This window comes from Protopterus annectens, chromosome 1.part0, assembly GCF_019279795.1.
Source record: "Protopterus annectens isolate FY-2018-M chromosome 1.part0, PAN1.0, whole genome shotgun sequence".
NCBI lineage: Eukaryota > Metazoa > Chordata > Ceratodontiformes > Protopteridae > Protopterus > Protopterus annectens.
The window spans coordinates 1441400875-1441426632 of NC_056725.1; positions in this window are offsets into that span (position 1 = coordinate 1441400875).

Consider the following 25758-nt stretch of genomic DNA (forward strand, 5'->3'; position numbering starts at 1 on the left):
TGACTCATGATAGATACTATAAATCTTCAAAATGCTCAGCACTAAGCAACATTCTCATCAGCTATTTCAACAGCAAACCACTACACTCATATAAAAAACTTAATTCCACCTGCACACCTGTGAGATCTGCAGGAAATACCCTGTAATCTAGCTGTATTGCCACATCATGGAGTTCAATACCACTTGTACTAGCTGCATATCTAATCTCTATATATTTAAATCTACATTAAAATCATTTCTAGTTGAATCTTGGCTTTTTTCCTGCTCTACACCTGGCTAAGCACTTTCCATACTCTCATCTAGTTTCACCAGCTAACTCCACTGAAAACGCTCTACGACCTCCATTTAGCATGATGTAGAGAAATGTTTGTATTTCTTTTTGTACACTGTAAATATTTAGCCCACTTTATATTACTCATCTTCAATGGCGTACCATCTGATCATAAGATATATATATCTATATATATATATATATATATATATATATATATATATATATATATATATATATATATATATATATATATATATAAAGATATATATACATTACTAGTCTCCACTCACCAAAACTCTTAGGTTTAATTAATTTGCTCTGTCTCTTATTCCTTTATTACTTCCTTGTCTATACTCTTCCATTAGTTTTCTGTGTTACATCTTGTATAATTTCTGGTCTATATACCATAATCTTTTATATGTTGCTAGCCTAATTCAGCCATATTTCCTTCCCTCCACTTTGCCTACACTTTCAACTACCTTATTCAATATACCCGACATGTGCTCTTCTACTCTGTTGTTAACAATCTTTGCCAGTTGATCAGTCTCTATTTTTTCCTATAGCACTATGTTATTCTGTTTGCATGTCTTTGCAAGTAAATCATCTTTTATTTCCTGGGTCTGTGGTTAATTATTGAAAGAAATAAATGTCTAATGGCTATTCATTCAATGGTAATCCTGGAATGGCCATCCATCGAACGTGCACTTGTAAGATGGGAAAGTAACTACCTGGCCAACACTTCCCCGTCTCAAACACGGCAGTATTACAACCCCCTTTTACCCACAGTAGTGGGGTCTCAGAGTTGGTATATATAGGTGGGGGTGTGTGGGCGGTGAAGCACCCGTACCTGGGTGGGTTTGAAATACTGCTGTGTGTGAGATGGGGAAGTGTTGGGCAAGTAGTTACTTTCCTTGTCTCACAACTGCGCATTCGATGGATGGCCATTTGTTGATTACAATTTGATGAATAGCTGCTTGATGTTTATTTCTTTCAGTGATTAACCACAGACCCTTATTTCCTATATTAGGTGCAGCAAATTGATTGCATTTTTTATTTGTCTTCCATGTTACTTATCTATGTGATTGTCCTAACATAATCTTTACTGGAGCTTTTCTCCCTGCTCTCCACAGATGCTAAAGCATTACTCAGTCAAACTTTCCTGTAAACAAAAGTTAATATTTAAAAAACAAGTAAACAATGACACTCGTTCAAAGGGATAAAGGGAATAGTAAAGGTAAAAGGAGAAGACAATCAAACAATCATAAAATAAAGACACAGACAGACCAAGGTAGAATGGACATGCAAGTTGTGGACAATAGTTGAGGGATGTAGACATACAGAGAGGAGATAACTGGTCATGGGGAGGTGTGGACTACAAAGAGATCATGAGGAATGACAATAGGGGAAGAGAATAACTGGATATGGTATAGGGTAAGGTACCAGGAATCTGTCTAACCAGCTCAGAGCAGATCACACCTAGACATCAGTCATCTCTATTGCTGACATCATGGGCAGGCCCTGCTTCTGGTAGATTAATGATCAAAACTAGCTGGTTATTCAAATCTACTCTACTAGCTATGCTAGAGACACTATATGGCACTAATATGAGTGTCTAACTACTGGTGAGCCACAGATACAACCAGCCTTTACGTGACAATGGTTGATCAAAGGGAATCCTTTGGAATTCTGTCAAAAGAGGAGTCTCCAACTGCTTCCTAAGAGGTGGCCACGGAAATCACCAATGAATCATCATAGCTACCTCACTCCCACTCCTGACACACAGGTCTGTCAGCCATTGGCAACCTTGCACCAAATGCGTCAACTGACACAGATCCAAGTGTATGCTGCCACTCTGCAACCTGTACCACAGCTGGACCTATATTAGGACTTGAAAAGAAAAGCAACAACACAATAAATAAAACATATTAGTGTAAATGCATATCATGGATAATATTACATTTGCAGAATATAGTCATAGACATTGTATATGTACTCCGTCACCTGGAGAGTCTGGCGACACTCTTGAAAGAGTCTTCACTGTTGAAAATCTCTCAGTCATTGTATGAGAAAGGAGGGCCAATTCAATATACTGCAACTCTCTCTAAAGAATGTAAGGAAACATAACTAGTAATAATAATAATGATGATGATGATAATAATAATAATAATAATAATAATAATAATAATAACAACATCTATGATTGTTGTTGTTATTATTATTATTCCTGTTGTTGTTATTGTTATGTAGCATTTTGCAGTGAAACATTGATATACTCTCCCAGACCTCTTCCTCCATTTGCGGAAACCGGTCAAGATGGCACCACCTCCGGTCAGTATTGTGGTACCTGTACTGCTCACTTGAGTGGGTGATGCCAGTGACATTATTCTTTGCTATGGCAATCTGCTACCAGGCATAAACTTTATATATTGGGCCATAGCAATGACCCAGCAAGTGTTACTGACAATTCATATACTGCAGACACAAAAATATCTTTATCTCTTGTTTGCACCAGGCTGGACTCCTGCTGAAACCAGGACCTGAAGAGGCCATGTCCATTCTCCTGGTCTTTACAAAGAGCACAATGATAGTCCTGTGTGTGCAACAGCATGTCTAAACATCACTTAATTGCTGGGTAGTAATGGTGCAGTAATGAATGTACTACTAATATAGTGTGTTAAGCTCCATGAACGAGGATAATGTGCACATATCCCATTCATCCTAGGATTGACAAGGACAAATGTGCTAGTATTATGTTGGAGATTCGGAGGCCATCATGCTAATTAAAATCATTATCATAATTGCCTCACTACTTGTTCCATTTTAGTATGCTAAAAAGTGTGGTCATTATATTGTAGAAGACCACGGTAAGAAAGGCAGAACAAATAAATCTCTGCAGGTACTAAGCATGACAAAAATTTCTCAAGTGCAGGATGGCTAAATGTCCCATTGGAAGGAGTCACCATGAACAAGGGCATAACAGAGGGGCATGTCAGATAAATGTCTCATTGGGAGACAAGATTGTGGCTTATGCACACAAGGTTCAAGACTTTTTACACAAGAAATAATGATAATTGTGCTGAGGTCATGACACAGCCATGCATATAGAGGGAAGAGAGAAGCACAGCATTTGTAGAGTTGTGCAGGCCATCGCCACAGTACTGCAGGAGGGTAGGCAGTAATAACATGTTCATCGTTCTTGTCAGCATGGAACACAGTGAGAATGGTCACAGTATGACAACAGATATGCTGCCACCAGACTGAGGTAAGAGGCAGTACTGAGTCATAAGTTCAGTCAAGGACAATCATGCACACACACACACACACACACACACACACACACACACACACACACACACACGCACACACACACACACACACACACACACACACACACACACACACACACACACACACACACACACACGCACACGCACACACACACACACACACACACACACACACACACACACACACACACACACACACACACACACACACACACACTGTAACCAACAAGTATACCTACATGTGTACACATGTTGTCATAGTTTCATAGTTTCATAGTATAGTACTAGGCTATCTGCCCTGGGGCATTTGTAAGCCTAGCCATAGTGATGTGGCTTTTGCCACCCCATGAAATGGTACAAAAATGTACAAAATAAATTTAGAATACTGTGCCTCTGTCTAGTAGTGACACAATGAAGGTACCCTTATATAATAGAATTAGTTTACTGTGCCCCTGTCTAGCAGTGACACAGATGTGACCCCTGGGGTAAACTTACGATCTCCCATCCACTCATCAAGATTTCTCTTGAAGAGAGTCAGTGAGGGGCTCTGCCTAATACGAACTGGGATCTTGTTCCAAAGCATGGGAAGCCTCTGGGTTATGAATCTATCCCTCCAGCATGTCCTATTCATACTTGAGCCGAGGTTTAAGTCTTTACCTCTCGTGGTCCTGATGGATTTGGATTTTTTGAGGTGGAGCATGTCCATGAGATCCTGATTGGACATGGCCTTGTACTTCAGGCAGAGATCACCTCTGAGCAGGTGGTATGCTACTGAATAGAGCTGAAGTTTCTTTAGTCTGGCAGAATAAGACATATGTTGGAGACCCTTGATCCTCTTGGTGAGGTACTTTTATGGTCTCTCCAGCTGTTGCAAATGCCGGGTGAGGTACATACCAAATGGGGCATTGTACTCAATCATGGGTCTGATGAGGGAGGAATATAGGTTACAATGACATCCTTGGATCTGGATGTGAATCCCTTCATGATGAGGTGTGCAAGGTAGAATGTTTTTCTAACCACTTTGGCAACATGGGTGTCAAATGAGAGGTCGCTGTCGACTTGGGTCCCTAGGTCTCTGATTACTTTTTCCGTACTCAGTGGGTTGCTGTCTATGTGATAATTTGTGGGTACTTTGTTTTTCCCAAAGGGGATGACTATACATTTTTTGTCATTTAGTTTAAGGCCGTGACTCCGGCACCAGTTGTCCGTTTCTGTGAGGCCTTTTTGTAGGATGTGTGTGTCTGCTGGTGTATCGACTATGGCACCTAGTTTGCAGTCATCTGCGAACTTTGTCAGCCACAGCCCTCCCATGTTTGCCTTAACATCTGAGAAATAAATGCCGAACAAGAGGGGTCCCAGGACAGATCCCTGTGAGACACCACTTGTGACTGGCTTTGAGTCTGACATTGCTCCAGCAATTTTAACTTTATGGGTTCTGTCCTTTAGCCAGTTTGCAACCCATCTAGTGACATAAGGGTTTACTTTTAAGCTGTTGAGCTTATCTATGATGCCTGAGTGGGGTATTGTGTCGAAGGCCTTAGCCAAGTCCAGGTATGCTGTATGGACTGCTTTGCCCTCATCAATGGCTCTAGTGACTGTTTTGAAAAAGTCAACCAGGTTTAAAAGGCAGGATCTGCCCTTTACAAAGCCGAACTGGGTGGGGTCAAGTGTCTGTAGGTCCCCTATGTCTCTGTTTATGAGTTCCATAATGATTCTTTCCATAGCTTTGCAGACCAGGCTGGTTAAGCTTATGGGGCGGTAGTTTCCAGGGTCTGTAGAGGCACCCTTGTGGAGTGGGACCACTGTTGCTGTACGCCAGTGTTCAGGTACATATCCTGAAGTAAGGCTAAGGTTAAATAGCATTTTTATGTGTGGGTTTAGCTCCTCTTGGAGTTCACGTAACACGCAACCCGGGATACCGTCAGGTCCCATTGATGCTGTGTTTTTTGCTTTGTTTAGGGTGGTTCTCACTTGGACATCTGAGATGACAGGGAGATTACATTCAGCTGGGATAAGTATTTCTTCTTTTGGGGGTGAAGGAGGGGAGAAATTTTCACTGAACCTGTCAGCCAGAATGTTGGCAGTATCTGTGGGTTCAGTGTATTTTTTGTTGTTGTGAACCAACTCTGAGCATATCTGAGGGTTTCCGCCCAGGTTTCTAACATAGCTGAAGAAGGCTTTGTGGTTATCTTTAGTGTCCTTAGCGATTTTTCTCTCAAAGTTGGCCTTGGATGTTTTTATGAGAGAACGTAGTTTTCTGCTAATGTTGATCAGAGATGTCTTCTTTTGTTATACAATTTGTTTATGGCTGAGGTCCACCAGACAGGATGCTTACCTTTAGTGGAGAGGGACTTGGATTTGTTTGGGATTGCATGATCCATGCATTCTTGGAGATGTCCATAGAAAGCATTTGTGAAGGATTTGGCATTGTGGGATGTGGTATCCACTGGCACAGTGGGCTTAAAGGATACCATCTCAGTCTTAAGAAGAGTGAAGTCTGCTTTTGAGAAGTTTTTCACTGTGGTCTTTTGTGCTGGGGGTGGAGGTGGGATATGTATATCCAGGGTGATTAGTTTGTGGTCAGATCTCACTAGTGAGGGGTATACTTCCAGTGTGGAGCATTTTGTCCCCATGTTTGTGATGATCAGGTCTAGTATATTATCTCCCCTAGTGGGAGAGGTGACTAGTTGTTCCAGTGCATTTGAATTTATGAATTCCAGGAACCTTTGGGCTAGGGTATTAGGGCTAGAATAATGTACCCAATCTATGTTTGGGTAGTTGAAGTCTCCCAGTATGATGGTATTTTGTGATGCATTCATATCCTCCAATGTCTTCAGGAAGCCTGAGTGGGGTTCTTGAGATTGGGAGGGTGGTCTGTAACATGCTACCAGTTGTATAGCAGTTTTGCCTATGGTTAGTTGCACCTGTATGGTCTCTGATGCTTCATGTGTTGCTACTAACCTGGAGGTGTGGGTGTCCTTGATGAATATGGACACTCCCCCTCCCTTTGTGGTTCAGCCCGGGTTTTGGGGCCGAAAAGCATGATATGAGGTATAGCCTGGTAGTGCTGGGGTGCTCTCAGGAGCCTTGAACCAGGTTTCAGTTACTGCACAGATGTCAATGTTCTCCATGCTGAGGAGTGCATCAAGTGCCTGCATCTTGAGATTTAGACTTCTGGCATTGAGCAGCATTACCCTTAGTTTTTTTCCATTTTTGTTTTCTAAGGAGGCGGGTTTGTCTTTTGAGCCTTGCCTAAAAAAGGCACTATGGGGGTGGCAAGAGCCTTAGCCAATATCCGGAAGCCCAGTGGTGACAGGTGTAAGCCATCCCTTGTGAAGCAGCGTGGCTTGTCCAACATGTCATCCCAGGCAGACAGACATTGGATCCCCTTAGAATGACACCAGTACTTGAGCCAATTGTTAAAGCTGATCATCTTGTCTTTGTATTGTGGTATCATTCTTGGTGAGGGCAAGATGCTGCTCAGGGTCAGGGTCATACCAGCCTGGGCTACATAATCGGAGAGCTCCTCTATGTCTCTTTTCATGTAGTCCAGGGAGGTACGTCTCAGGTCATTCACACCAGCATGGACAATGACGGAGTCATATTTGTACTTGCTTTGGAGTGACTTGAGTGCGTGTGTTATGTGGCGGATCCTAGCTCCCGATAGACAGCTCACAGTCACCTTCTCCTTGTTCAGCCTGGTCAGCGGGACATCAGTGTGTCTGACTATAGAGTCACCTATTACTAGTGTATCAGGCAAGGTGTTTGGCCTTAAGGGCTGTGATTGGTTGACACACTGATTTATTGAAGTATGTGTTGCATGTGTTTTTTTTTTGAGGTGGTGGATTTTTGGATGTCTGCTTTGGGAGCCTCTGTTGTTTTGGTAAGTTTTTTATTAGAGCCTCCGAGTATGTCTTTGTGTTTTTATGTGTTTGGTTTGCAGTTGTGGTAGGTCTATGTGGGACTGGGATTGTTGTGTGTGTGGTTGCCATCTCCTCCTGTCTGGTCATGCCAGCCCTGAGTTGAGAGAGTCCAGCCTCCAGTTTGGCTATATAGTTGCATCTCTCACATGTATTTGTGTTTGTTGGGAGGAGGAGAGGGTTGTCTGTGTACATGCGACAATTGTAGCATTGTCTCAAGATACCCAGATTGACCAGCTGAATTGGAGACAACGCCAGTAATCTACCACTCGACATGCTAGAACAGTATAAGGGAGTGCTGTACCTTTAAGGGAAGTGGATATTCACAGGGGTGGTAAGTAGATGCAGTGCTTTACTTAGTACGAGAGTGCTTACTTAGTAGAGAAGTATTGAGAACAAGTGCTAGGCTTATAATATAGTGAGTAGTCTGGTTATACTAAGAGTAGAGCTTCCTTATGGGAAAATTTGAAGAGCAGACTTGGCGGAGCCAGAAAAAGTTTAACATTGTTTAACCGGTGCTGCGCTATGCGCACAACCGCACAAAGCCGTGCAAACGTGGATTTTAAACAGTGAACTACAAAAGAGCTAGAAATGGTCCAAAACAACCAATTACTACAGCTTCTCGTGCTGAGGTCACTTCCTACAGGGACAGGTAGGCTGCTCAAGGCTCCCCACTCCCACTGGTGAGCAAAGAAACTTCCTTCTATCCAAGTAAGGTAATGGACAACACAGGAACTACACCACAGCCCAGAATACAGCAATGCCTGTAAACTGGTCTAAACTAGTCGAGGAGAGGTGGGAAAACAAGGATTATTTTTTTGTTTTTTTGTTTTTTTGGTAGAAACACACAGAAAATGCAGAAACAGTGATAAATTAGTTACACAGGCTAGCACACTTTAGTGGGCAGCCTCCACAGTTAAATTAAACAAACAAACAAACAAACTTTCGATCAAATTCGACTAAAATGTAACTTTAAGTGCAGATTTTAAAATAATGCAGCAAACAGTTAAAAACAGTTCAAGCTAGTTCAGGGTAAGCTACAGAAGCTATTCCAAGTGAAAAAAAAGCAAAAATACTTAAATCCAGAAAGTAGTCTCTTTTCTGAGTTCCCTGCTGCTAGGACCACTCTGCAGAACCATGAGGAGCTTGTCTGAGCAGTATAGCCAGAAAAAAATGCCCAGAGGCGGATTTTAAACAGTGAACTACAAAAGAGCTAGAAATGGTCCAAGACAACCAATTACTATAGCTTCTTGTGCTGAGGTCACTTCCTACAGGGACAGGTAGGCTGCTCAAGGCTCCCCACTCCCACTGTTGAGCAAAGAAACTTCCTTCTATCCAATTAAGGTAATGGACAACACAGGAACTACACCACAGCCCAGAATACTATGATAGTAGAACTAGCTAGCAAAGTTCACCATCCAGGAGACTAAGGTGTTACACAGGCCATACACACATAAGGCATGTGTATCCCATGATTTGCAAGGCCTGGGTGTGGCAGGGCTGGTGCAAGACATTAGTTCTGCCATTGGCCATAACTGTACACTACTACAGTCATGCTGCAGCATCACTTATATGATATGGCAAGCCAAAACCAAGGCGCAAAACATCGGGTAAAGATCCTCCACAGCAGGTGGACCACCAACACGGAGGTAGTATACCGAAGTATATAAGTGTCTGATAACCATATTTTGGGTGGGTGAGCAAACTCTCATAACTGGCAGTAGCTTGGATGTTGGATCTAGGCTGGTAATGGCTGCCTGGGTGTCTTTATGGGATTCAATAGGTTATTAATCGCAGCTCATTTTGAAGTTGCATATTTCCCTGCATATGAGAAAGACTGACTCAGCATAATACCTCTGCATGTCTATTTTCCATTTATATGAATGCTGTTTCTTTGATCCCCATGCACCATAATGTATGTATGTGGTATATGCTATATGATACTTCCAGAACTGTCTTGTACAAGTATGTGTGCTATGGATTGGAAAGTGATGCAAATGTTACAGCTTGCCATATAGTTATTATATTTATGTCATCATGGGTTCCAAAGGTAAAGGTACCAGCACAACCACAACACATTACTGATGTCAGCAAGTGACTTCTAGCTGATGATGACAACAATGTGCATATTCTGCAGTCAGAAAACACCTTAGCATTGTTAGCAATAACACTGGAGATCATGTGTGCACATGCACACACACACACATATACTTGAGCGTGTGCACGTATACACACACACACACACACACACACACACACACACACACACACAGACACACGCACACACACACACACACACACACACACACACACACACACACACACACACACACACACACACACACACACACAGACAAACATTCATTCACATATGCAGTGATAGTGGAGTGGAAGGCTAAAGTTCTGTCATCACCTGTATCTGCTGGCAAGAACCCCTCCCAGACTACATAAGAGTTGCCAGCAAGATGGTATTTGTTGAGACATGTGGGTGGCTGCCACCACCAGGACTCAAGGCTTTTCCCTGACTGGAGTGCCACAGTTGCCATCTACCAGCAGTTGTTCTAGTCAGTGATCCAGGCACAGAAAGCTGGCTTGCACACCAAACTGCATGCATAGTGGAATGACCTCCAGTTCATTCAGAATGACCTGCCATGTATGAACTTAGAGCAAATTTTAATGATTAGATTTATTGGTAGTTCACATGTTTCTCTATGAGGCGAACGGCAACTTCTTTCCTTTCTGTTCCTGCTGGCTATGCCAACCAAGCTGAAACAAGGATCCAGATACGAGGTGGACAGTCATAGGCCAAACTTACACATATGGTATACACTGGTCTGGAGACTGCACAACTATAACCTCCAGTCTTAACAACAGCCACTCCTGTGCACATCAATTCTCATTGTCTTGGACTACTAACTTTAAGAGGCTGCAGCCTAGATATGCCTCACCAGGTAACCTGCTTTGATTCCTATAGTTCCACACCATCCTCATCCCCTTTGGACAGTTAAGTGCCATGCCTAGCTGTCTCCATCATTGTGATCACAGATGCCACTGACATCCTTCTATTGGCTTCTAAGCTATGATCTTGTTCGGTACTTGTAATTTAATTTTTTATTTCTTTGATGCAATCTAGTAAATTGTTTTGTTTTTCTCCTAAAAAAAGTATAGCACAGTTGTCTTCACTTTCTTTACAATTATTGTTTTCAGCCAAACAAGTAAACATATCTAGCAGTCACTGTGGTAATACCTGTCAAATTTAGTAATTTGCAAAGGAGATAATGTGACCTAATCTCTGTATTTCTTGACAATATTTGTTCACTGAATCTATTGAGATAATTATTGTATGAACCCCAATTTCCATGTTCTCTGTATAATGAATTTCATTTAAACAAAATACAAAGGGAATATACTGGCACATAGCAGACCATAGAACCATTAGTTTGGTGCTACTACATTCTAAAAAATGTATAATCCATCTACGTACATCACTTCTCTTCCCTTTTCTTGAATGTGTGCTTTCAAGAATCCATTCAAGGAAAGGAAAGAGAAGTGAGTGTGTGCTTTAAAAACAAATCTGTTTAGTAGGGGTGCCTTTAGGTCCAGCCTGGCACGTCATCATCACATTGTCCTTCAGGATGGCTGTACTGTAAACTTCCTTTTAATTCTTACACATAGTACAGCTGGAATACATCCTTTACTAATTATTATTATGGTCATAAGTATTTATTTATTTCAATAAATATAAAACTGCCCCCCCCTCCCATTTATTGTGATTAAAAAAAATAAAGAAATAATGTTACTACCATTTATCATGTTATAATATTGTGCTTTTTATGCTGTGCTCTGAATGCTGTACCTTTGGGACCTGAGTCTTGTCAAAAAAGTAGGATACTAGCAGACCTGGAACAAATCATCTATCAAAGTCTACTGTGTACCAAGACATTAGCTACTGACCTGATGCTTGGTTTTGGTCAAATGAGGACTTTAAAGCCATAATGGAAGCACTATTCTAAAACACCAATCCTCATAAAAGCAGCTGTCTGGTACAAAAATGGATTCCTGTTCGTGATGTAACTGATGCAAGTGACCTTGGGTTGCTATAAACCTGTTCAGTACTTTAAGTATAATATCTGCCTTTTTGCCTGCTTAATAAATCCCCCTCTTGGATACCACCATGACGGGGAAGCAGAAAGTACCACAGCTGACAGATATCCACATTTGGCTATATAAATATAAAGATATGTGTAGATATATATATATATATATATATATATATATATATATATATATATATATATACTAGCTGTACCCGGCCACGCGTTGCTATAGCTCAGTCTGGTTAAATGGAAAAGAAAAAAAAGAGAAAGCGCACATTTCTAATATGTTTAATTTCACAATGCTGGTGGGTATACAATATTTTTTGTTGTTCCATTGTCTGTGCAGATATAGAGATTGTCTGGTTTGCCGACTCTAGAACTCGCAACATATAATTGTCCATGTGAGAAGCAATCCGTGTGTAGATCTAAACCGCACAATTCTAAAGATTGGCCCTGAGCTTTGTTGATGGTGATTGCAAACGCCAATCGAATTGGGAATTGCAATTTCTTAAATTGAAATGGCATATCCGTTGGAATCATAGGAATGCGAGGAATGAGGACATCTTCACCTTTGAAAGGTCCTGTCAAGATTGTTGCTTCTATGACGTTGCTCATTAATTTTTTTACTGCAAGCTGTATGCCGTTGCAAAGCTTTGGCTGGTTGATATTTCGCAACACAATAATTGGCATGCCGATTTTCAATTGCAGTACATGCGGTGGCATCCCTGGCAGATCGAGTGAATTCAAAAATTCTGTTGGATAATTAACCACTTCATCTACTTCCACAACAGTGTCGACGGACTTGCATGTAACTGCCTTGCTTTGAATGTTAGACTGAATAATATTGTTAAGTTCGTAGACGTCTTTGTTCTTGGCCGCAAGAATAGCTTGTTCAGTCAGCCAATCGTGATTCTTATAATTGGTTTGAATATTGGGAAATGCTTTTTCAACCAATTCTTCTTTTGACGTCACTAAATTGCAGAAGTTATGAGGCAATGAAATTCGTCCTAAGGTCAGATCAACCGGCACCTTTCCGTTCCCAATTTCCAGCAACTGATGTGAGAATATCTCAGCTGATCGAACGTTTTGCAGCTGGACACGCATATTTGTAGTTAATTTTAACATCTTTACATGTCGCCACAAAGTAGAGTATTTCACGCAAGCATTTATTTCATCCACTGGTGTCGATCGAGGAGAACAAAGCAGATCTGAAGCTGCAGAACACGATCACCGTGTTCGCAACTGTGCATCCTCAAGTCTGGCTGCACATCGCTCTGCTGCTTCCTCGCCACGTATTTGAGCCATTCTTTGTCTGTTTCACTCATTCACTGATTCCCATTCTTCCTCAGTTTGATTTGCAATTACTCGTCGCACTGATTCTGCTCCGCGAGTACGACGACCTAAGTTTGATCTTCTGCGAGGCATTATTTGGATGAACTAAAGCAGATCGATTGCACTGAAAAAGAAGTAAGAAAGTTATAACAAAAACATATAAAATTACATATTTGTATACAAATATATAGAATCCATAGTAGGTATATAAAAACACATGTGTATTTGAATGCAACGTGTGACATCTATATAATAGTAGGTATATAAAAACACGCGCGTATTCGAATGCAACATTGTGTGAAAATTTCAAAGCAATCGGTGAAGAACTTCCGGATATTTAAGATTTTGAACAAATGAACATTTACATTTTTATTTATATAGATATATGTATATATATATATATTTATATATATATATATATATATATATATATATATATATATATACATATACATATATATATATATATATATATATATATATATATATATATATATATATATATATATATATATATATATATGTATACATATATAAATGGGTCTACCTGAAAACCCCGACATGCAAAAACACCGACAACGAAATCATCGACACCACAAAACCGAAAGTTGAAAAACACGAAACTTCACACGCCCGACAAACCACAATCCTGACAGTCAACAAACAAAACAAATCCCCTGTCCAAAAAACACACACACAACACAAGCACACCAAAAATCTGACAAACCTACATTAAACCTTAGAAACACAACTATCTATGCACTAACCTTAACCTAAACCCTAACCCTAAGGTCCATCACATTCGCACACTCACCTAACCTGCGTCCTAACCCTAGCTCACTTAACCCACCCCAACCCTAAAGTCTGTCACTATCACACACTCATCTGTCCCGCACCCTAACCCTAACTCTCTTAATCTGCCCCTAACCCTAAAGTCCGTCACTATCGCACACTTACCTTACTCGCACCCCAACCCTAAAGTCCATCACTATCGCACACTTACCTTACCTGCACCCCAACCTTGCTGTCCGTCACTACCACATACTTACACATTAGCGCTCGTTTGACATATCGGTGTTGTCAGCATCGGAATTTTCAACTGTTGGTCATCTCCATTGTCGATCTTCCGATGGTGTTCTTGTCATCGGCGTTTCCAGCTTTCAGCGTTATCAGATAGACCTATATATATATATATCTATATATATATATATATATATATATATATATATATATATATATATATAAATGTGTGTGTGTGTGTGTGTGTGTGTGTGTGTGTATATATATATATATATATATATATATATATATATATATATATATCTATTTGCATATCTATAGTGAAGTAGGCCCATAGACCCCACACAGATAGAATTGCTGCATATGTACTGGTGGGTCACTCTGGGGCAAGGAACCGCAATCACTCTACAGATCTTCAACAAGATTATTAAACTCAAGGTTCTTTGGCAGCTCTCACTGTGAGAACATGAACTGACATTTCAGCTTTGATGGGTACTTAGATCTCAGAGGTCAGACAATAGAAACCACAAAAAAAAAACCACAGATTACCAGCAGAATATTGATATCAAGTACTACCATTTTGAAGTTATAGACATATGTAGTACTACTTGTGGCAGAAACTTGAAAGAGCTAATTATATGAAAAAGGTTCCTATTAGAACTAATACCCACATAATTAATTAAGATATAGACTATCAGCTGTCCCTATTAGATACCTTTTCTGCTTGCACCTTCTGTTAGTCCTTGCCATACTCATTATCTGTATCCCATTGTATTAGCTGTAGCTGTGCTAGTGACAGCAGCTGCAAGTGTTTGTCAGCATTCGTAGCAAAGCAGCTCAGATCTGCAATCCTAGTCTAGAAAAAGGACCAGTGAATGAACTTGTCCCCGACCTTGAATAGAAGTAACTCGAATATATTATACCTTTTAAGTTTCTGCTATGCTGGATTATAGTGTTTAATTTATTTATTTAATATTGTATCAAGATTTTACATAGATATACAAATAAAGTATGATGTGGAGTGATGCAATAATATGCTGCTACAGACTGATAAGACTATATGAAATGGCATTCATAAAACCTAAGCTGAGACAACGCAGGCACATAAAATGAACTATCATTTATTTGTATATGTTCTTGATTATGTATTTTATCAACATTAACTTATCAGAATGTTTATTTATATGTTTTTAGGTCACTATCTACGTTTTATATATTTTTGTCTTACTTTACATTAACATGTTTATATATGGGAGAGTTCTTTAAATTCTCCAGTATTGCTTTTAATTGTCTAAATTGTTTTAATTGATTAATTGAGCTGCTTATATAAGGGGAGGTTTACTGTGACTTTTATACAAGGATCTGAAGAAGCTGTAATGGTCAAAGCGCTCATCCGTATGTTATAAGTGCACATTCTTGGAATTAAATTTGGAGTTTTGTTCTTACTTCTGCTGTACTCCGCTTCCTTTGTGACTTACATCATATCTACCTCACAGAACTACAGTGTTTGCTTGCTGAGCAGTGGATTTTACTTTACTATATTTAAAATGGTTTGTTCTATTAAAATGCTGAATAGCAAATCTTTTTTATTTATTTTTATTTTTATTTTACATTTGTTGACCGGGCTAGTCTGGCTGGATACATGTCCATTTTCAGCAGAGGCCCGAGGAGAAAAGCTCCACTAAATACTAAGTACATTACATAAACAAATCATTACTTTAAAAAATATCAAAAATTGGAGTTATATCAACCTAATGACTGAAAGATCATTTCAAAAGAGAGACAAGTTTCCAATATGAAGTTTGTTGCAAGATAACAAATTGTACATAAAATGAATATACTTAAATCTATACAGTGAAAGGAAGAGAAATGAGAAGGGAAGAGATGAAAAGAGTGAAGAAGAACTAGTGTATGAGGAAAAGGTTAGTCAGGTGTACTGCAGGAACAAAGCCAATGATTTTGGTAGTACAGTTTAATTTTCTGTTTGAATTGTGGCAGGGATGTGGTCAGAGTTATGTCACTAGGTAAATGATTCCAAGTTCTACCTATTGTGTTAGTGAAAAGAGAACCACCTGCTGTGTTGTTTACCCTTATTGCTTTTGTCATGAGTTTATTAGAGGAGCGAAGTGAGTTAAGGTTGTTGTAAGGGATTAGAAGTTGAGAGAGTATTGGGGTGTTGTCAGGAAGGTGTAATATGTTGTGAGCTATAGTGAGTTGAGGAATTAAAAGGTAGTTTTGAAATTCGAGCCAACCAAGTTGTTTTGAGCATCAGAAACATGAAAACCTAATACCTGAAATGTAAAGCGTAAGGATTTTATAGGAAAGCAAGCCCCCTGCACACCCCAATGTGCTTCCACACTCCTGAATTATATATACGTAATCCTTGGTCAACCCATCTTGAAGAAGTAAGAAATTTCCCAAAAGAAGGGGATTAATGCTAATGCACTCTTCAAAATCATACCAGCAGTGACTTTTGGTAGAAAACTGCCACATCAACCAGCATATACACAACTTCTTGCCACCTATAAAATTATCCAGCATCCATCTGCCTGTCTAGTGCTGAAAAAACATTCTGCATAATTATGTTCCCAGTCAGTCACTGTGATTCAGTGATCAAAGACTCCTGTCTGTCTACAAACCTACCAGATCTGCTGGGCATTGTCTGTACTCGTACAATGTTGCTAAGGCCTAGGACTCCTTACCAGTATCCATCAGCTCTATACCCTCTCTCCCATCTTTTAAAACCACTCTGAAAAACTTCCTAGCTAAAATCTGGCTCTGTTCCTGTTCAAATCCAGGATAAATTATATCCTTATATGTGAACAAGTATCTTTTCATTCCTTGTACTTCCTTACTCTCCCTTCTTCACTTACTTCCTTACTGATGTCTAATTCTCTTCACCGATTTTATCTCTAAATATGTCTTTAGCCTGTTTTTCTATCACTTCATATTGCAATTCCTTTTTGTATTAGACTAATTTACATTTAATTTCTCTACAAACTTTTGAAAATTTCTCAAAATATTAAATGATTATCATATATCTTGTATCGATTTTTAATGAATATTTTTATATTATGTCTAATTTGTTATAATTATTTAAACTGCAGATGGTGTTGCTTTATATTTGGAGATTGTAAAACTATTCTTCTTAAAATTTTTTTAATAATGTGGAGCTTTTATTCCTAGGCCTCTTCTGAAAATGGACTTCTACCCAGTCGGAATTTCACTGTAATCAAATGTCAATAAAATAAAACAGATTAGTACTATACTCCTTTGAGTCATGTACTTTGGGCAACTAGCAGTTGGGTTTATTTCCCCTTATCCACATGTAGACATACCGTCAGAGGTTTGCACAAATTATTATTAGGTGCATGTCTACACTAAAATCATGCATGGTTCTATGCTTTATGATCACAATATCAGCGTAAAGTCACAAATAAGATGTGTATGTTAAACTAACCTCCTAAGCTGTCTTTTATCCTGCTTAACAGATATTCATGTGATGCTAATTATAGGATAGTATCTTTCATTCATGTAAAACCACTGCATGTTTGTATCCTTTAATGCCAGCATTTAATATTAAAACATTAGCCTCCCGATCCAAGAGTAATTCTGTCCCATATCGTTTGTCTCAGTCCCCTTATAGTTTTGAAAGAAGCTGTCTCCACTCAGTTAAAATTCTGAATGGACATGACAAAAAAATGGCCATGAAATAAATTGGGAAGATCATTTTCCTGTCATTAAAAAAAAAAAAAAAAAAAAAAAAAACAGTCTCTTACCAAGAAATCTGTAAGCTAACAAAAGTATACATACTGTTTTCCCTGCACCTTTCACAACAGTGACATATATTATAGTTGTTAGCAGTATGAACGTACTGCACAACACTGTACTTCATGTTTTTGCAGGGGAAACCCCTTCACCCCCACACCCCCTGCAAATTATATATTCCAACTCCGAGATTGCACTACAGTTGGGAAAAGGGTAAATTTCCCCGATCCACACTGTACAGTTACCTCTGGTACCTTGAACTGCTCACTGTTATATGTAACTCCAAATGTATGAGGACATACAGCTACACTTTCACCACTCATCCTCAGTTTGTATGCACCTACATAAATAAAACAAAGCCAGCATACTACCCTTTCACCTGTAAATATACCACATGTACCCTATTGGAAGGACGTGCTACATCCTTACGGAAATTAGTTACATTACCAGGAATCCTAATTATCATGGCTAAGTGCCTTCAGTGGGCAAACAAAGCTAGATTGCATGATGTTTTGTACTCTTCTGGCAGTAGGAGTACTTCAAATAAAACTATTCTAAGGTAAACATGCAGACAACATTAAATCAAAATCATATCTCCGAATACCATATATCACTCGATGTTTTGAACTGAGAAGTTTTAACCATTCAAAGTCTTACTGTCGACATTATGACTTTCTGCAATCCAATGTACAGTAATGCCATGATAGCTATTATGATAGTAAACCTTTATATATATATATATATATATATATATATATATATATACACACACACACACACACACACACACACACACACACACACACACACACACACACACACACACACACACACACACACACACACACACACACACACATATATTGCAGCATTGTACATGTATGAAAGGGAGGTTGGAACACAAAATGTAGAAGGCTACACAGAGGGTAGGCTGGGGTAGAGATCAGGGTGGAGTCACCAGATGCAGGTTTCCCATCTGAAAAATTGTAAATAGGCATTTTGTGTGTTGTCCAGAAACCAACATAAACACATGATGAATGATGGATTATCTGTACGTTTAAATGAGGAAGCAACTTGTTTAGGCCAGACACTCATAACACTTGCTGTTGAAATAGAATGCAGAAAGCCACAAATGAGCTTCTCTGAAATCCTCTAATATAAACAGAATTAGTCAAATGGTGAGGAATACTGGTGTTAAGAAAAGGACCATATGCATGCATATTTTTTGCACAAATGCCAGCATCCTGGCAGCACATCTCACACACACACACACACACACACACACACACACACACACACACACACACACACACACACAGACTTGAATGCTCACAAAATGTCACTAATTAATCTGTATTAAAAGACACTTTATGTAAAGAAGATAAAAAAAACAGACTGCAGTTTTATCTCACTCTTTATCACTGAAAACTAAAAAGCATTTTATTGAAAGCAGGTTAAATAAATAAATAAAATGCTAAAGCCGCAATGCTACCCACAGTCCAGTGAATGAAATGAAATGTAATGCTTAAATATAACAGCCAGATATAATCTAATGAAATTCTAAAAATGTGTGAAATGCAAAAAAAGTATTTCAATATATTTTAGAAAGTGAAAAATATGTTTAATATAAAATATCATTAACTCATAAATTCTGACGAGGAACTTGTAGGATAATATGATTAAACAAGAGACAGATATAGTATCTATATTTACCAAGCAGTTAAATGTTTTCTAAATTGTCAGGATAATATCATAATAAGCATGTTAAGGCAGAGATGCCCATCAAAAATGGAAATGGTCAGACTAAAAGACCTGTTCATTTTTGGTTAAAACATTCAACATCATGTTATTGGACACTTTCTTATTAGCATGAAGTTATTTAGAGAGATGTATACAGTAAACACAAAATATATTAACAAGGAAATAATGCAGAAACAAAAGGTTATAGAATGCCTTTCTAAAATCAAACTGTAATAGCGCAAAAATAATAATACAGGGAGTTTATTTAAAGTGATAAGTAGATACATTAGGATAGAATAATGCAGACAGATTTATAATCTAGATATTAAATAGTTCCAAGTTTCATAGTTTCATTGCTTGAATATTTTTTTGTTTTTAGGCCCATGGAGTCTGTTTAGGTCTGCAGATGTGATTTATCATTTTTGCAGCTTGAAGGTAGCTAGGTTATTAGTGAACAATAAAACTTTTATGAATGTTTTCAGATTGTAGAGATACAGATTTTCTTCTGCTTTGGTTTAATAAACCCATGCTTTGTTACAAACTTTTTTTTTATTACCACAGCTGGACATGAACAATAGATACATTTAATGCATGTGATTCTCTATGAAATACAGTCCAACACATCTATGTAATTTATGCAGGCACATTATTTTTACTGGAAACACTCCATTTTCAATTCCCATTTTGTAAAATCAGTTGTTTGAGGGACCCCAATCAATCTGGTATTAGGAAGGGAAGTTTCTGTCTCCTAAACATATGCGTTTCTTTGAAATGCTTCCAAAGGTTGTAGACAGTGGTCAGTCTGATCATGCTGTTTTTCATGATTTGGACAATGTTTTTGACATTATCTTTCACGATGGTGTGTCTGTTGGTTTGCAAACTGGCTATTTAACCGATCTCAAGTTGTGAAAGTTGCTGAAAATTTCTCTGTAAAACTGTAACTAGTGGGATACCACTTTACTGGGTCCTCTTTTGATTGGCATTTATTTCATAGACATCTAAACCAATACTATTGAAGTGTGGTTGTCTGGGTTTATTACAAGCTGGGCACAACTTTGCACTCATCAACTATTACACAGCTCCAGAAAGGGCTAGAATATGTACATACCAAGTGTACTGAAAATGTCACAAGCTAAATACAGTAAAGTGCAGAATAGTATTGTTCAGTAAAACAGCCGCTCCTACTTATACATCATAAATAGTGCTCCTTTTTAGAGAGACAGAGTCATAAGATACCTGCAGACAAAAACTGTCTAATTTGATCATGTTTCCGTTGTAGTCAGTAAATCCTTCACTCCATCTCAATTTATAATATGCACAGAAGTTTTCAGGCCCATCATTGAATGCAGTGTCCTCTTTGGTATGCAAAAATACAATAATATCATTCAACTGCAAAAGCCAAAAAGATTACTAACCAAGAAAATTAAAGACTTTAAATCTTTTGACTATCCTAATGCATTAGCGTGACTTGTTATATTCAGTAGCGTACTGGCTGTTCCAAGATAACATGCCTCACTTTTCGAGATATAAGACTCAGTCTTATTTGAACCCCTATTTCTCTGTAAATTAAGTAGCTCTCAAAACACTCACACTAGAGTTCTATATTTACAGTACAAAAAAGGATGGGTTCCTAATTTTAGAAATTCACAACCTCTAAAATAAATTGCTTCTACAGGTCAAATAAAGTAGTACTTTAACAACCTTTAAAGTGAGTCCTGAAAAACTGGATGGGTAGACAAAAAAAAAAATCACAGCAGGGTTATTATGTATGGCATTACTCAAATTGTGAAGGGAGCATTCAGAGATTCCCTGTGCCTGGCTTGGACACCTCTGACTATAAGACCTTGGATTGTTTCTAAAACCATCTTTGAATCTACAAACATGATACAAACCAGACCTAAGTTTTTTTTTCACTTCCTCTAACTATCTCAGTGCTGTTTAATAGTGTTGTGCTGCATTTATTGATTTGGTTGAATGTATCACTGTTTTCAGCCTGCACTTGTTAAAGAAACACCATCTGTTTGTTATTGTACTGCTCTTAGGTTATTTTTGCAGTATTCTGATCATTCCTAACCTCTGATACTTCTAAATTTGCCAAAATATTATAAAGTTTTTCTGGTTTTAGAAGTACTCGTATGTTAGCTCATGTTTTTCTGTATTCATAGGTTCATAGGTGTGTACTAGGCTAATGGCCCTGGAACCTTTACAAGCCTAGCCTATAGACGTGCCCTGGCATCATGCCACCCGATGTTATTTCCCAGTGCCTCTGTCAAGTAGAGCCAGTGGGAACATTTCCTAGAGTTTGTGAACTTGTTTACAGGAATTCCTGATACTGCAGGAATTCTGTCTTTTGTTGTAAAGCATTTGTCACTGCCCTTCAGCTCCAAACCCATTTGTTTCATTAAGAGGGTTTTATTCTGCACTCTGGTGGGAGGATCTGAGTCAACCAATTTGAGTTTGGAATTGCTGGTGAAGGCTTATTTTCTATTTATCTGACTGGCCTGAGGGCATATGCACAAACACACTTATCTGTTCCTTGTATATAAGCAAACCTCTCCAGTTTAATATCCTCTGTAGGAAACATTCTCTATGATCTCTCACTGTTCATAGCTCTTCAAAGAGCTGCCAGTTTTTGCAGAAGGCAGCACTACTGTAGGTCACCTAATAGTATACTACTAAACACTCTCACTTAGACCTTTAAGTGACTCTCCCCTACGTCTTCATATCTACTAAGGATCTGATATAATAGGTAACTGCTTCCCTGTCATCTCTGATTCTGGCTTGGTAGATGTGGGCATTCTGAGGGAATGTAGTAACTGCTTCATGTTCACTGACAACCATTTAATTTTACAACAGACAAAGTATGCGATGGATGTAGATACACAATGTCATTGGAGATAAAGCTCTCGCATACACACATGGAAAATGCAAATGAGGCTGTCAGTGTTACACCCAAAATATTCACTACCAACACTAAGGAACTAACACATGGTCCCTCATACGCAGAGCTACTCACATGTAATCTACGCAGATGTCCAAGATCTCTGAGTATCCCTGCGCACACTCAAAAAACACAACACATAACTCTGAAAATCGAAGTCCATAAGGCAACACACCATACAGCCAGACATTCTAGTTATTGGGGATTTCTTTGTAAGACATACTGATGTCCCCCTCCCCCCCTTATTAGGCTAAACAAGGAAAATATCACAGTGAGCTGTCTGTCTGGAGCCAGGATTCACCACATCACACATGCACTTAGGTCTTTAAACCACAAGTTCCAGTAAGGCAAGTCATAGTCCTTGTGGGTGTAAATGACCTAAGATTCATCTCACTGGACTATGTGAAGAGAGACATGATGGAGCTCTCTGAATTTGGGTTCCAAGTTTTTATGAATCTTGCCTTGAGTACCTTCATGAATGATAATGCCACAGCACCAGCAAAAAATGACTGACCAACAATTAATTTAGTTTCTGTTGTCACTAAAAGGGGATCCAGTATCTGTCAGCCTGGAGAAACATGATCAACAATCCACAATGCTTTGCCAGGGATGGTTTGCACTTGTTACCACTTAACTTCCTGATCCTGGCAAAAACTTTATCTATCCTCATAGAGCCTTTTTTAGGCAGTGCCAAGTTGTTAAACCATGCAATAAAATAAAAATTACTCATGACTACATAAAGATACTGCTGCTCAGTGCTAGGAATTTAAATAAAAAACCTGCACTTCCTGGAAACACTCCTCACCCTGGGAGAATGCAGACATATGTGCAGTCTCTGAAACATGGTTCAAAACTATGGAACGCAACCTGGCTATCAAAGGCGACAATGCCTTTCATACATTTTGATCCTCCTCAGCTCAGGATAGAACAAAGGGAGGAGGTGTCTCAGTTTTCAGAAAGGACAACTATATTGCTAGATTGGTTCAACAACATGAATCATTTGAGCTGCTCCATGCTCAACTAACCATTGGTGTGACCCCCAATCATATTCTTTCTATCTACAGATCCCCTTACATGATTCTGGAAATCTAGACCTCCTATCTAAACCTACTGGAATCGCTTAACATTCAGTCTAACACCATAATTATGGGTGGCATCAACTACTACTCTATAAACTGAGAGAATTATACAGCCCATAATTCATTTGCTCAGAGGATTTTGGACTTCATCAACACAAACATACTGGAGTAACTAGTAGGCTCCCCAACTAGAGGTACAAATGTCCTAGACCTAGTACTCATAAACATGGGGGGATGCTGCTCCCTCCCAGTGCACTACCTCCTCCGTGGTGAGATCTGGCCAAAAAATGATCTCCTTTAGTATTTAAACTGAATCCCCATCAAAATCCAAACCTGTTAAAAACTTTGATAAGGTCAATTACCTCAAACTAAGTGACAGCGTATTAATCTTCATGGCCCCTGTGAACCCGCATGACACTGAGGCCTACTCTGAGCTGTACACAAAAGCACTGTACAACCACATTCATTGCTCCATAGAGGAGGCATTAGTTGTCTAAGTCAAACCTATGAATACAGGCAAAAAAACACCCTGGTGAACACCTGGCATAAATAGGCTATTCAAAAAAGGAAACGATATCCCCTCCAAAGCCAAGAAGGAACAGACAAAACCATGCAAAAAGACACTAACCAGTTCTAAATAAACAAATTACAGAGCTGCCCAAATCTGCCAAGCCAACCTAGGAGGCAAAGATTGCCTCCCAGGTGAAAGATAAACATAATGCTTTTTTTAGTTATGTTTGAAACTTCAGGGGAAGTGCTCGGCAATGTATCGAGTTAATAATGAACAGCAAAACTTACACCCAGGCTGAAACTATAGCAAACCTGCTGGCCAACAAGTTCATTTCAACTCCCCATCCCCTCCTGCTGCACCCAAAGAAATACCCACAACCATCACCCTATTGGTCATTATGAGGAACAGGTCCTTAATGGGCTTACTAAAGCCAAAAATACAGCCTCTGTGGGTCCTGACAGCATTCCAAGATGCTTCTTAAATAGCTTAAAAATTAATCTATCAGGGACACCAGAAACACTCTTTAACCACAGCCTCTGGATGGGTTTTGTCCCAGAGGATTGCTGGGCTGTAACAGATGTCTTTCAGCACATGGGGGGCCCATTAACTGACACAGGGAACTACAGACCCATAAGCTTCACCAGTGTTATCTGCAAAGACATGGAGAGAATTATCATGGACCTGATCAATGATGACATAGAAACTCTCCAAACACTGGACCAGAACCAGTTTGACATCAAAGGGAGATCTTGCTTGCTCAATCTGATGGACTTCTTCAAGAAAGTCACCAGGGCCATGGATGAGGGTAAAATGGTACACAACACTTATCTAGATCCGTCCAAGGCTTTCAACACAATCCCCCACTTGGGTATTATAGATCAACTTGCTCAGTTAGGCATAAACCCCTACGGCATTAGACGGATAGCCAACTAGCTCACTGACATGGCACATGTAGTCTAGATAGGTGAATCCACTTCAGATAAGAAGCCTTTTACAAATGGTGTCTCACAGGGCTCAGTGCTGGGACCCATCCTGTTTGGTATATACTTGTCTGAAGGGAAGGCCAATGTTGGGGGCCTCTGAGTCACCAAGTTCACTGATGACTGTAAGTTGGGAGCAATCACCGAATCCTCAAACAATGTTGACAGCCTACAAACAGACATAAAAATGACAAATGACTGGTGCCGAAACCATGGCCTGAGACTAAATACTTAAAAAAAAAGTATAATCATATCAGTCATTAAATCAGAGATCCCTACAAATTATAATATTGATTGCACACCCCTATAAATAGACCCAGTGTTGAGGGACATAGGAACACAAATAGACAGCAACCCAAACTTTGACCAACAGGAAGCTACGGTAGTGAGGAAAACCTTCTTTGTGACTCAACTTATAAGTAAAGGCATGGCATCAAGATCAAAAGAAGTAATAGTACCATAGTACTCAGCCTCATCAGGCCTATAATTGAGTACAGTACTCCCTTCAGCATGTACCTATCCAGGTACTTACACCAACTGGAGTGGCCACAAAGGTTTCTCAGTAAAAATACAAAGCATAAGACACAGGTCATATACAGACTGACTAAAGGCCCTATCCCTTTACTTCATATCATATTTTTTGAGAGGGGACTTATGCCTGACCTACAAGGCATTCTCTGATACAGCCCTGATGAAAACTTTGCATCTTCTCAAGAAAAATTATACAAGGGTTGCACATTCCATGGACTTGCTGAAGAGACAGATTCATATCTCAAAGGCTACCTCATTTATGGAATAAACTTCCCATC